The following is a 13,408-nucleotide window of genomic DNA, read 5'->3' as shown; positions in this document are numbered from 1 at the left end:
CGTTTATTTCGGAGGGCTGACCCGCAGATGACTGAAGATAGGAAGTTGCGCTACCTCATGCGCGGCGTGAAAGAGCAGCTGTTCGCCGGACTTCTGCGCAACCCGCCAAGCACTGTCGAGAACTTCATTAAAGAAGCGTCGGCTATCGAGCGGGCCCTTCACCAACGCTGCCGACAATATGACCGCTTGTGCAGCAGCCCCCAAACTCAGGCCGCCGCTGTGACATTTGACAGTCATGGCTCCTTACGTGACATAATTAGAGAAATTGTTCGTGAAGAATTGCAAAGGCTGCGGACTCCGGTAGTGGATACACCCATGGCATCCGTCGCTCAAGTCGTCCGTGACGAAATCCGCCAAGCATTCTCGACAGCTGATCCTGCCCCCGAACAACGTCCCATGACGTACGCCGCCGCCCTTCGAAGCTCCCCACCCGCTCCGCCTTCATACTACCCGCCACCTGCAACTGTTCCTTGGTCACCACCACAAGGGGAGACATCGTGGCGCCCATCCATCCAGCCACCATACGACCAGTCGTCTTCTGGCTTGCCATGGCCTTCGTCGCGTGAGGAATCATCACGGCAACCACAGCTTCGCCGAACAGACACCTGGCGCACTGCCGACAGGCGTCCACTCTGTTTCAACTGCGGAGGTGTAGGCCACATAGCCCGCTATTGCTGGCACCGCGCCGATCCGTCTCGCCCTCTCAGGCCACGGTTTGACATTCGACATGCCAAGGAGTACGTATCCCGCCGTGGAGATGTCGGTTCTCAAGGACCTCCGGTACCTCGACACCCATTCGACGGCCGCCGTAACAATGATGACGAGGCTACAACTGATTACGAGCCGGTCTTCCGACATCGACCACGCTCTCCTTCTCCTGCCCAGTCACCTTCGTTGCAGCGCCGCACTTTTGCCGACACCAGAAGAGCGAGGTCACCCAGCCCACACCGGGGAAACTGAAGGCGGCGACCTCAGGGTGTAAGGTTGCAGGCTGTCAAGACGAAGAAAAAAAGCCCCCATTACTCCCACCTCAGGACGCTGTAAAGCCGACAAGACGTAATACCGACGAAACCGTGACCCCGGGCCTTACCGTTCTTGTGGATGGACAGCAAGTCAAAGCTTTAGTCGACACCGGGGCTGACTCTATTATCAGTGATGACCTTGCCGTACGCCTCAAGAAAGTAAAGACAGCGTGGACGGGACCTCACTTAAGGACGGCAGGCGGCCAATTACTGATGCCTGTCGGAATGTGCACAGCAAGGCTCGACATCGGTGGCTCTACTTTCGTGGCGACGTTCGTCGTTCTCGCTTCATGCTGTAAAGACCTGATTATCGGAATGGATTTCTTGAGAGAACATGGCGCCGTGATCAACATCTCTGACAGTGTCATTACATTTCGCAACAACAGCCCTACTTTAGTCGATTGTTCAGAGCTGAGACATACGTCTTGTTCAGGGCCTTTGCGTCTGACGGATGACGATGTGGTCGTCCCGCCACGATCGTGTACGCTTGTTTCGGTGGCAGGGGATGAGCCGTTTGACGGCGACGGCATTGCTGACCAAATAAGCTCACTGATATTTAGCCACGGTATTTCAGTTGCTCGAGGTCTTGTCACTGTCACTGCTGGACGCACAAACTTGCTGCTCACTAACTTCAGCACTGAGCGCCGACATCTCCCGAAGGGTACAGCCGTCGCTTACTTTGACACTACTGCAGAAATCCAAGGCAGTTTATCGGCCCTAGACGAAGCACCTCAAGAAGAATCGCTACCTAATCTTGACGTTGGTACTACGTTGTCAAGGGACGAACGAACTAGACTTCTTGAGCTGCTAGCTGAATTCCAGGACTGCTTTTCATCGACATCACGGGTCGGTCGAACGCCGCTAACAAAGCATTGAATAATTACTCACGACGCAGCAAGGCCTATACACCAGAATCCTTATCGTGGGGCTCCAAAGGAACGGGAAGTGATACAGCAACAAGTCGCTAAAATGCTTGAAGATGATGTGATTCAGCCATCACAGAGCCCATGGGCATCGCCTGTAGTATTAGTTAAGAAAAAGGACGGTACCCTGCGTTTTTGCGTGGATTACAGGAAGCTGAATCAAGTGACTAAGAAAGATGTGTATCCGCTTCCACGTATTGATGACTCCCTCGGTAGGCTTCGGAACGCTCGCTACTTTTCTTCAATGGACCTCAGAAGTGGATATTGGCAGATCGAGGTAGACCCAAGAGATCGGGAAAAACCGCTTTTGTGACGCCGGATGGTTTATATGAATTTAAAGTTCTACGCTTCGGTCTGTGCTCAGCGCCCGCTACTTTTCAAAGGCTCATGGACACTGTACTTTCAGGCTTAAAATGGAAGACCTGTTTAGTTTATCTAGACGACGTCATAGTGTTTTCCCCAACTTTTGAAGATCATCTCAAGAGGCTAGAAGTTGTTTTACGAGCCATACGCTCCGCAGGCCTCACATTGAAACCAGAGAAGTGCCACTTTTGTTTTGAAGAACTGCTGTTTCTTGGTCATGTCGTCAGCTGTACCGGCGTTCGGCCTGATCCCGAAAAACTTGCGGCTGTGGCACAGTTCCCAGTACCGTCCGATAAGAAAGCTGTCAGGCGCTTCCTGGGCCTATGCGCCTACTATCGCCGGTTCATCGCCGACTTTGCACGGATTGCGTCGCCGTTAACTCGCCTCACTAGAGATGACGCCACCTTTGAGTGGAATCACGAACAGCAAGCAGCGTTTAATGACCTCCGCCAACGTCTTCAAACACCCCCAGTGCTTGCTCACTTCGACGAACAAGCGCCAACGATGCTTCACACTGACGCAAGCAATGTAGGCCTCGGAGCTGTGCTTGTGCAGTGGCAAGAAGACACGGAACGAGTGATCGCCTACGCAAGCAGGACGCTAACACGCGCTGAGGCCAATTATTCAACAACTGAGAAAGAATGCCTCGCCGTGGTCTGGGCAGTTATGAAATTTCGTCCGTACTTGTATGACCGCCCTTTCAAAGTTATAAGTGACCATCATTCCCTCTGTTGGTTGACTAATTTAAGAGATCCAACCGGCCGATTAGCACGCTGGAGTCTGAAGTTACAAGAGTTTGATATGACGGTCATACACAAGTCTGGGAAGCGCCATACGGACGCCGATTGCCTGTCTCGATCACCAGTACAGTCAGCTTCTCTTTCTGACGACGACGATATGGCCTTCCTTGGTGTTCTCGACGCGTCCACGATTGCCCAACAACAACGAAGTGACCCTGAATTGCTTGATTTGATTAATTACGTGGACGGACGTTCTTCGAGGGCACCTAGAGTCTTTGCAAAGACATTATCGTCGTTTTGCTTACGCAATGGCGTCCTCTACAAGAGAAACTTTTCGTCCATCGGAGCTCCCTATTTGCTTGTTATTCCTGCACCTCTACGAACTGAAGTGCTCCAAGCATGTCACAATGAGCCGACGTCTGGCCATTTAGGCTACACTCGCACATTGGCAAGAGTACAGCAGGGATACTACTGGCCACGACTCACAACAGCCGTCAAGCACCACGTTCACACTTGCATCGATTGCCAGCGCCGCAAGTCACCTCCAAAGAGACCCGCCGGTCAGCTGCAACCAGTACAGGTTCCACGTACACCGTTTGAACAGATAGGAATGGATATTTTGGGACCCCTTCCTACTTCTACTGCAGGGAATCGCTGGGTTATAGTCGCAACAGACTACCTAACCAGGTATGCCGAAACAAAAGCTATTCAAAAGAGCACCGCAGTGGAAGTGGCGAGATTTTTCATAGAAAATATTGTGCTACGCCACGGTGCTCCGACTATCGTGATCACGGACCGCGGAACAGCATTTACGGCAGCTATTTTAGACCACGTCCTGATGCTTAGTGGAACGACTCACCGTAAGACCACTGCGTACCACCCGCAAACAAATGGACTAACGGAGCGCCTCAACAAGACGATTGAAGACATGCTGTCGATGTACGTGGACGTCCAACATAAGAATTGGGACGAGATTTTACCCTATATCACGTTCGCATACAATACGGCTAAACAAGAGACGACTCGCATGACTCCTTTCAGCTTGGTTCACGGACGGGAGGTACGGACTATGCTGGATGCGATGTTGCCACATGAATGGGACGCTACCGACACAGGCGCTGACGTGTTCACTGAACGCGCGGAAGAAGCTAGACAGCTCGCCCGCTTACGGATCCACCAGCGACAAGACTACGATGCAGGCCGCTACAATGCTCGCCATAGAACTGTAACGTACAAAATCGGTGACAGAGTGTGGGTCTGGACACCCGTACGAAAACGTGGACTGTCTGAGAAGCTGCTAAGGCGATATTTCGGCCCATACCGAGTATCGCGCCAGCTAAGTGACGTCACCTACGAGGTTGTCTCCGACAGTCTCCAATGCCCGAGGCGTCGCCAGCACCAGCCTGAACTTGTTCATGTAGTGCGTATGAAGCTGTACGTGAGTGACTGACTGCACGTTAAAAAAAATACTGTGCGTCTGCATCAGCATCGGGGCGATGCTCTTATAAGGAGGGGCAAGTGACACGTGTTTATATGAAAAAGAACGATGATAGGAATGTTTTGTAGATTCCAGCTAGTGGGTCAGGTGGTTTTTCGGGACGACAACGAAGCAGGCATCTTGCTGTACAGATGATCCTGAATACGCTCTTTTCGCTGCCGTAAGCTGCTGTCATCTTTTGTTCGCGTTGCACTGCGACAGTATCTATCTATCTATCTGTCTATCCGCATACAACTTTTAGCTTTCCTGGCCGTTTTCATAACGGTATCAATACCGAACTTGGTATAGCATAACATGACTGTATGAATAACATATTTGACTAGTCATAACAAAAAAATCAAGACATGTATCTCATGAATGTCATGATTTACATTTCTTGGTCCAATAGCCCTCACGGTGGTTTCGTTTACATGGCATTGTGCAAAACGGCCATGGTATGGCGTGATTTCATGGCGAACACAAGCGACAGACCCTAACATGAAAATCATGACATGCGTGTCATGTAACAACATGACTACTTGCCACGCTCTTGATGCGCTCGCGGCCGTTTTGCTAGCGTCCTATATACCAAATTCGGTATTTCAGTACGTGAATGGATGACGAAGGTCTATGACTGGTGCAAACACTAAATGATGAGATGTGCGTCATGTAACAACATGACTACACGCTATGCTCATGATGTGCTCTCGGCCGTTTCACTAGCTTTACATGTATTAAACTCGGTATTACGTGACGCGAACGGACGACATAGTTAAATGAAACATCCGAACATTATAGTCTCGACATGCGCGTCATGTAACAACTTGACTAAAAGGCACACGGATGATGCGTTCGCGGTCTTTCGCTAGCTTCACACATGCAAAATTTGGGATTACGTGACGCCAATGGATGACGAAGGTGTGTGACTGGCGCAAACATGATAATCATCAGACGCGTGTGATGTGAGAACATGACTACATGCCACAGTAAAGACGTCAATACCTTTCGGCACGACGCGGTGCACGTGTTCGCCGGCGTTCATTTCGTATAGCGTCATGCCGGCGTTGCCACGCCAGGCACTGGTCCCGCCGTATACTCGCAGGCGCGCCGCACTGCGTTACTTTGACGCATGCACGTTTAAGTGCGTCCGGCGTCTATTTGTCTCAAAAAGAGGGAGACAAAGTGTTTTCCGGGTAACGCATGCGCGCGAGAAACAGCATTTCGCATTTCGCGCCGGTTAGCGTCAGGCTGCGCCGACGGACGCTAGCCACGCCTGGCGTCACACTATAAAATGTTCGAGTTTTGCTAACGTTGAGTCGCTGTTCCCTGTGTTCGCGCACGTCAACGCTACATTCGAGTATATTGGGCCGTTCATGATGTGCTCACGGCCGTTTTACTAGCTCCGCGCATACAAAATTTGGTGTTACGTGACGTCAATGGATGACGAAATATATGACTGGTGGAAACATGATAATCCTGACACGCATGTCATGTAAAATCATGACAACATACAACGCTGATATCGTGCTCGTGGCCGTTTTGCTGGCTCCACATGTACTAAATTTGGTATCACGTGCAAGAATAGATGACGATAGTATACGACACATGCAAGCAAAATAATCATGACACGGAACTCACGTACGGCATCTTTTGCCTCCACCTCGTAACGTAGTGTTGATTTTGAAGTGACATATCAGCATTTCTTATTCGTGTTTCGTATATTATCGATTCCCACTGTACGTGGGATCTGCCAGTTTTTCATGGTGCAGCATAACACACCTTCGATGTTCTGCGATATTTCACTCCTTAATTATGCCGGTAGTACATCGTAAGGTCATGAATACTTGGAAGGTGAACACATCCTGCAAGGTACGCGAAGCCTCATCCGCAGCAGCGCGGTATAAAACGTTGGGGACGATCCAGTGCGACCATGCTCAAACAGACGCCGTTAATTCTTACATTGCGCACTCAAGTTCAAAACAGCAAAAGCGAACATACGCATTTATTGTACTCATGAATGACGCTAAAAATCTTCACACGATACGCCGTGGCCTCACTTGTGCGCTCGTCACCCTTACCCTCACATTGAGGATGTTTTAGGGCGAAAAAGGGAAGTTTATTGTACACTTACCTTGTACGTACACAAAGAAAACATCAAAAACAAATAAAGACAGTGTATACATCTTACAAATGAGCACCAAAATCTAATTGATCACTGAGTATCCAAATGTTGCAAGTAAAAAAAATATAAAAAGAATCAAGTTAACCACATTTAAGAGGATAACACTTATGCATGCGTACTAGAGTGGACGCATGGCTAGTACGGGACAACTAAAAACCTCAGCTGTCCCTCTCTTACTTTCAAGAAACGTGTGTGCCATCGTCGAAGGAAGGCCTCTTCGCCGTTCGTTTCCAGCTGCTGATCTAGGTAATTCCACACAATGAGCCGAATTTTCTGTAGTGCGGGATAGGCGCCTCTATGCGGCTTGTGCCGTACTTCCGCTAAACAGAGTCGCCGCCACAGTATGTACAAGGTTACTGTAAAGACCAGTCTTGCAAACAGTTCACGTTCTGTTCCCATGCGCGCCGTGCGAAGGACAAAGAGGCGTTGTACCATTTGCCAGACGCCCCTCGCCACCGAGCACTGAAACAGAGCATGTTCGGTTGTCTCTCCTTTGCCACAGTTTAGACAGCGGTCATTTGTAACGACTCCCCAATGTGCAAACTGGTCACGTGTAGGCAATGCCCTCCATCTTCTCAACCAATCAAATTCGCGCACCTGATTAGGTACGCAATTGCAACGCCATCGTTTCCATTTTCTCGTGCAGGATACTGTTTCTTCCTCTTTGGTCAGTGTGCTACTTGTCACTATTTCGCTTATTTTTTGCAATGAAACATCTTCCAGATTGCATGAACCTATTGATTCCACTGTTCTTATTAAGCCACTGGCAGTTCTGTAAAACTTAAGCGGAATTTCCGCTCGTGGTCCGAAGTACGGATTGAACGTGAAAGTGCCTTTTAGTGTACTGCTCCAGTACATCATGAGCCTGAACCCGGGGTAGTTGGTGTCATCGAAAAGCTTCTGTGTTGTTTTTGCAGCTAGCGCTCTCGTGAACGCTGGTATATCTGGAAGGCTCAAGTCTCCACGGTTTGTGGGAAGCTGTAAAAAGTTACGTTTGCTGGTTTTCTTCTCCAGAGGAAGGTCCCCGCCATAGCGGTGAGGCGTCCTGCAACACGGCGAGGTAGCAGGGCGATGTGTGCTATGTAAAACGCAAAAGCGCATGCCTGTGTCTTGATGACTGTTGCTTTTGGCGTTAGTGACAGGTTAAAATGAGCGGCTGCTGCTATGACATCGGTAGATCTCCTAAGCACGTCATCACAGGTCTTTTTTTATACATCTCCTTCCTCAAAACAAGCGCCTAACACCTTAACAGCTTGAACGTATTCTAAAACTCCTGGCAATAGTTCTCTGAAGCCTCCAAAGCGCAATGCATTACATTTGGTGGTGTTTAAAAGAGCACCAGACAGATAGGAATACTCAGCGATAATGTCAAGTAATGTACTATAGCTAGACAAGTTACGAAAAAATACCGAAATATTATCGGCGTATGCGACAATTTTGAAGGTTTCCTTGCCTGGCATCGGCAAACCCACTATGCGCTCACAGTTTGCAATCTTTCTAATCAAAGGCTCTAGAGACAAAATAAATAATACCGGAGACAACGAACAGCCTTGCCTCACCCCTTTTTGAATTTCAAAGTTTCTGGTCACTTCAGCGTTGAAATAAAGACAGCTTGAGAGGTCCTGATAAAGTATTTCTATCAGTCGCACATGCTGCTCTGGGAGGCCAAATATGCGCAAAATAGCGAAAAGATACCCATCTTCAACTCTATCAAATGCTTTGGCCTGATGAAGAGAAATATATACACCTGAGATTTGTTTTTCTTTGGCATATGCAAAGAGGTTTTTGATGATTGTAAGAGGTACGAAGACGGAACGTTCTGGTACTGCACGTGACTGCAAGGGGGACACAATCTCTTCCAAGAAAGGCCACAAACGCCGTGATAGCAGCGTGGCTACTAACTTATAGTCTGTGTTTAGAAGGGTAATTGGCCTCCACGATTTAGAATCTGACGGCTCCATACGCTCTTTCAGTAATAGAAGCAGCCTTCCTTCGCTGAAGGATAGCGGTTTATGGCCATCACGCAACAAAATATTCACGAGATCCGTGATCGCATCTCCCAAGATATCAAAGAAACGCAGATGAAATCCCGTGAGTATTCCGTCTGGGCCTGGTGACGTGGACATATTCCTTGATTTTGGGGCGTACCATACTTCTTCTTTATCAGTTTCTGCACATGATACTAAACAGTCTTCCAAGCCTAGCGATGGCGAACCTTCGCAAAAGGCTCAAAGTTTAGCAGTAAACTTGTTGTCCTGTGCGTCATGGTCTGCAGTAAACAGTTTTGCAAAGTAGTCTCGGAAAACTTTATGAACTTCGTCCGGGACAATGATACCATCCTCATCATTTTTGAACAATGATACCATCCTCTTTCAGTGCCTCATCGATGTAGTGGGGCTGGCATCGACGATCTCGGTTTCTTTGCGCATATGTCAAGTTTTCAATTTCATATATCGATAAGTGCATTTCTCTTGCGAGCCTTGTAGCCTGGGGCCTCTGCTTTAGAAGATTTTGATACTTAAATTTTTGTGCTTCAAGGTATTCGGGCATAGCGAACGTAGTTGACCCACCTCTTTCAATAATTTGAATGCGTCGGAGAATCTCATTCATCTTGGCCGTGAGGCGAGCGTGGCGCGCTTTTTCTGCCTGTTGAGCTATGAGGCAACAACGAGATTTTAAGTGGCCCCATGTAGTCCGAGTTATGCAACCCACTTATGCCAGCGAGGCCGCCAGCTCAGTTTGAAGTACGGAAATGCTTTCGTCATCACGAAGAATAGTTGGGTCCATGCTCCATGGTTTGTGGATTCTCGTTGTTGTGCTCATGTTAAACCTGAAGGGTAACGGAGCAGGATCGCTGAGTTTCTGCTGGCTTGGCGCAAGCTGGACCACCTCACATGCTTGTAGGTTCGCTAAAAAATCTTCGGGCACATAAACTCTATCAGTTCGGCTTTGTTGAATGCCACAAGTGCGGGTTGCGATGAACCCGACTCCATGTAGAGTTAACCACCCATCTGACAGCTTGAGATCTTGAACTAATTGCTGTAGTTCTCTGGCGCAATAATCGTTGGCACCTTGGCCGCGACCCCTGACGTCTCGTGTAGTATCGAGCACGCAGTTGAAATCTCCGACAAGCACATATGATATCAGCTCAATCAAAAAATTTCTGACACCTTTATTGGACCTGTTCGTTTCTGATCTCGTTACGGGCGCATATACGTTGACAAATCTGACTGGTTTGCAGTTAAGTACCACATCTACTGTTACGATGCGGCCTCTGGTGTCAACAAGACAGTGAGCACCCCTCCTCAGCGTTGCGTTCATGAAAACAACTCCTGTGCCACGTGCACGGGCATTTGCGAGTGTGAAAAGAATGGTGGGGAAGTTGCTTAAAGGAAAGAAATAGTAAGAGAGAGGAGAGCCAAATGCTAAATGTACGTATCGTCGTCGCTCACAGTTGGTGACGTTTGCCGTGGTGGTGATCCAACGCGGGGTTTCTCAAAGGTTCCCTGTTTAGCGGAGTCACTGCCGCTGCTCCCACTGCCTTGCTTGGATCGGCATTGTGAACACAAAAGACTCGATGCGTCTGCAGATCGTGCGAGTTCGGTAGAAACCTCGGTGTCCACCGGTTCACTCTGCGTTGGTGGACGGCTTCTTAGCTGCTTCATCGATGTCGAAGACGTAGCGTTCATGTTCTTCAAGGTTGACGACATCACAAGGTTAGCGTTTGGTGTGCTGTCACTGGTGTCTGTCGCTGTCGTGGCAGAGGAAATCAAAGCAGTGCTTTCTGCGACACCTCTTGTAATGGGAACCTGGTCGTCTGGCGTTTGGCGCTTCTCGAACGTCATTGACGCCCTGCAATTATGTCGAGTTTTGATGCTGCCTACTAGTGAAGAAAAACGACTGGGCGTTTCCGTTGAACTCCCATTTGGGTGTTCATGTTGCGTCTGAGTGGGCTGTTCATCTGAAGTTGCTCTGTCTGGCGTACTGGCCGGCTTCACAAGAGTAGCGTCTTTTGACTGCGCGTCTACGAAATCATCGGACATGCTCTCTTCTTCCCAGTGGTCTGGTCTTGACTCGTGTTGTTGTCTTTTGAGGACGCAGTACTTCATAGGTTCTAGATGCGTGGCCACACTTGAGGAGCTTGAAGAGGATTCTTCGATTGTTGGTAAGTGTTGGACACTCGGTGACGGCGTCTTCTGAGCTGCGTCTGCGTATGATCTGTGCTTGAAACATCCTTTGGTCGGGTGATCTCCTCCACACCTTCTGCAGGCTTCAGTGCACTCTTAAACAGCGTGTCCGTACGCGCTGCACCTATGACAAAAAGGTGTTGCACAGGCCACGGCCATGTGGCCTTCGTTGTAGCAACGCGCACAGACGCGTTGCATGCCACGGTACTCCAACATAACGCGGTGTCCATGGATTGAACTGAAGTTCGGTGCCAGCTTTGCCATTTCCATCTTCAGCACTCGTGTACCAATAAATGTAGACTGACGTTGTTGCAGAGTACCATATGTTATACTACGTACTTTGCCGAAAGGCTGCAAAGCAGAGACAACCGCGTCATCGGGTACGTATGGCAGCAAGCTGTACACACTCACGAACACACTTGGTGGGCCGACGACTTCCACTTGAACTTTTTTCTTCTGAAGGACAAAATCTTCATTCACCGTGAGCTTGGTGGCTTGTTCCACTGTCCTCGTTGCTACCAAGAACTTCAAAGCGCCGAGATGTTGCAGGAACAACACCCCTTCGCTACCGGTCGTCTCTTCGAGATACTCGATGGTCTCATCGACGAAGACCGCGCCTTCAGGAACGGTAAACGTGCAACAAGGTTCTTTTGGCGGAGTGCATACTGGCCTTGACGCCATCTTACCAGGGTCCCCAGGGGTCGGCAACTTCTCGGCCGAAGCCCCGTGGAACCTGAATGCGGGTGAGACGCCGAAGAGACGCTGCCGAAACACTGGACGCACGCGTCGACGAGAGCCGCACCCACCCAATAAAACGCGAACGCTGATGGCGAAGCTCCTTATAGCGGCACCCGTTCGTCCATCATAGCCGTATTAGTGTGTAACAAGTATAACATTTTCACCTCCAATGTGGTGCCGGCGAGAGATTTCTTTTGTGTATTGTTGAGCAATAAAGTACATTGTTGAGTACATGCCGATTGGTGCTAATGGAGAATGAAAGACAGGAGCATTCGGCTTTTAGTTAACGCGCATGCTGCAATCCTTATCAGCAGTCATTGGCTTGTACATTGAGCACTATCTGACAAGAAAAGGTTGCTACGTTATACTCGTTGGGTGTAATCTCCTTACTTTTAACAAGGTTTAGCGAGCGTTGAGCCGCAGTGCCATGAATACAGTGAACTAGTATATACCATGAACTGGAGGTGGCTAAATGTGGGAAGTAGACCTGAAGCGCAAGCCGTAAGAAAGGGTGCGTGTGCCACCTCTCGTTTAGTCCTTGGAATGTCCGCTGGATGATGGTGCTTCTATATATGATGAGAAGATGTGAGGTGGTACTTGAAGTGTTTAATAGATAGACGAATGGACACACAGACAGATGCATGGATGGACGCATGAACGAACGCAGGGGCGGATGCATGCACGAACAAATGCCCGCACGGACGGGCAGATGGACGCATGGACGGTCACACAGATGGACGCATGGACGGACAGAAGCAAGAACGAATGGATGGACGAATGCTTCGCCCCAATCTCCATCATTCACTCCGTGAATATGCTGCCAATTTTTTTTTTCTTGCAGAACACAGAGGCCACGTTATTACTGGAACCACGGTACTGGGACCTAGCTTTCTTCTAACGTCGGTGGCGCTCATGAGCATTCCAAATCTTTGCATTTCGCTTTCGATTATTCTAATTGAGTGAAACGCATCAAGGTACGTTACACTAAAAGTGTTGTCACACGCTTCGCTTGCACCGTATGCAACTTAATTTTCACAGCGTAGGTAACTTCTCCGTACGCCATACTAAAAGTGCCTATTATGAGCTGGCGGCTCATCAATACTCCCTCGTATACTACTTGAAGGTACAAAGTTTCACGATAGAGTAATTCTTGAAACAGGAGTTCTGTGTACAAGGCTAAAAAAAAGTCAGATCCCACGTTAGCAGGAATCGCTGATATGCGAAACACGAACGAGAAAGGTTGATATGTCACGTTAAGATCCTCACAACGTTATGAGGTGGAGTTAAATTATACCGTACTTGACTTCCATGCCATGATTATCATGTTTGAATTTGTCGTTCACCTTCGTCATCAATTCTCGCCTCGTGATGCCAAATTGAGTATATTGTAAGGTAGTGAAACGGCCGCTAGCACGCTATAAACCTGGTATGTTGTCATGTTCTTGCTTGACACTCGTGCCATGATTATCATGTTTCGACCAGTCATATGCCTTCGTCATCCACTGACGTAACGTAACACCAAATTTAGTATATGTGGATCTTGCGAAACGGCCGCTAGTGCATCATGAAGGGCCCATTATACTCCAACGTGATGTTGACTTGCGCGAACGCTGGGCACAGCGACGCTATACGTTAGCAAAAGCGGGAACTCCATAGCCAAGCGCGACCAGCGTCCATCTGTGCGGCCCGATGGCAACTGGTGCGAAATGTGACATGCTGCATTTCACGCTGACGCATTACCCAGACAGCACTGCGTCTCCCTCTTCTCGTGGCGGA

Source organism: Rhipicephalus microplus, chromosome 9, assembly GCF_043290135.1.
Source record: "Rhipicephalus microplus isolate Deutch F79 chromosome 9, USDA_Rmic, whole genome shotgun sequence".
Taxonomy (NCBI): domain Eukaryota; kingdom Metazoa; phylum Arthropoda; class Arachnida; order Ixodida; family Ixodidae; genus Rhipicephalus; species Rhipicephalus microplus.
The sequence above is the reverse complement of the archived record's forward strand: the minus strand, read 5'-3'. Positions refer to the sequence as shown.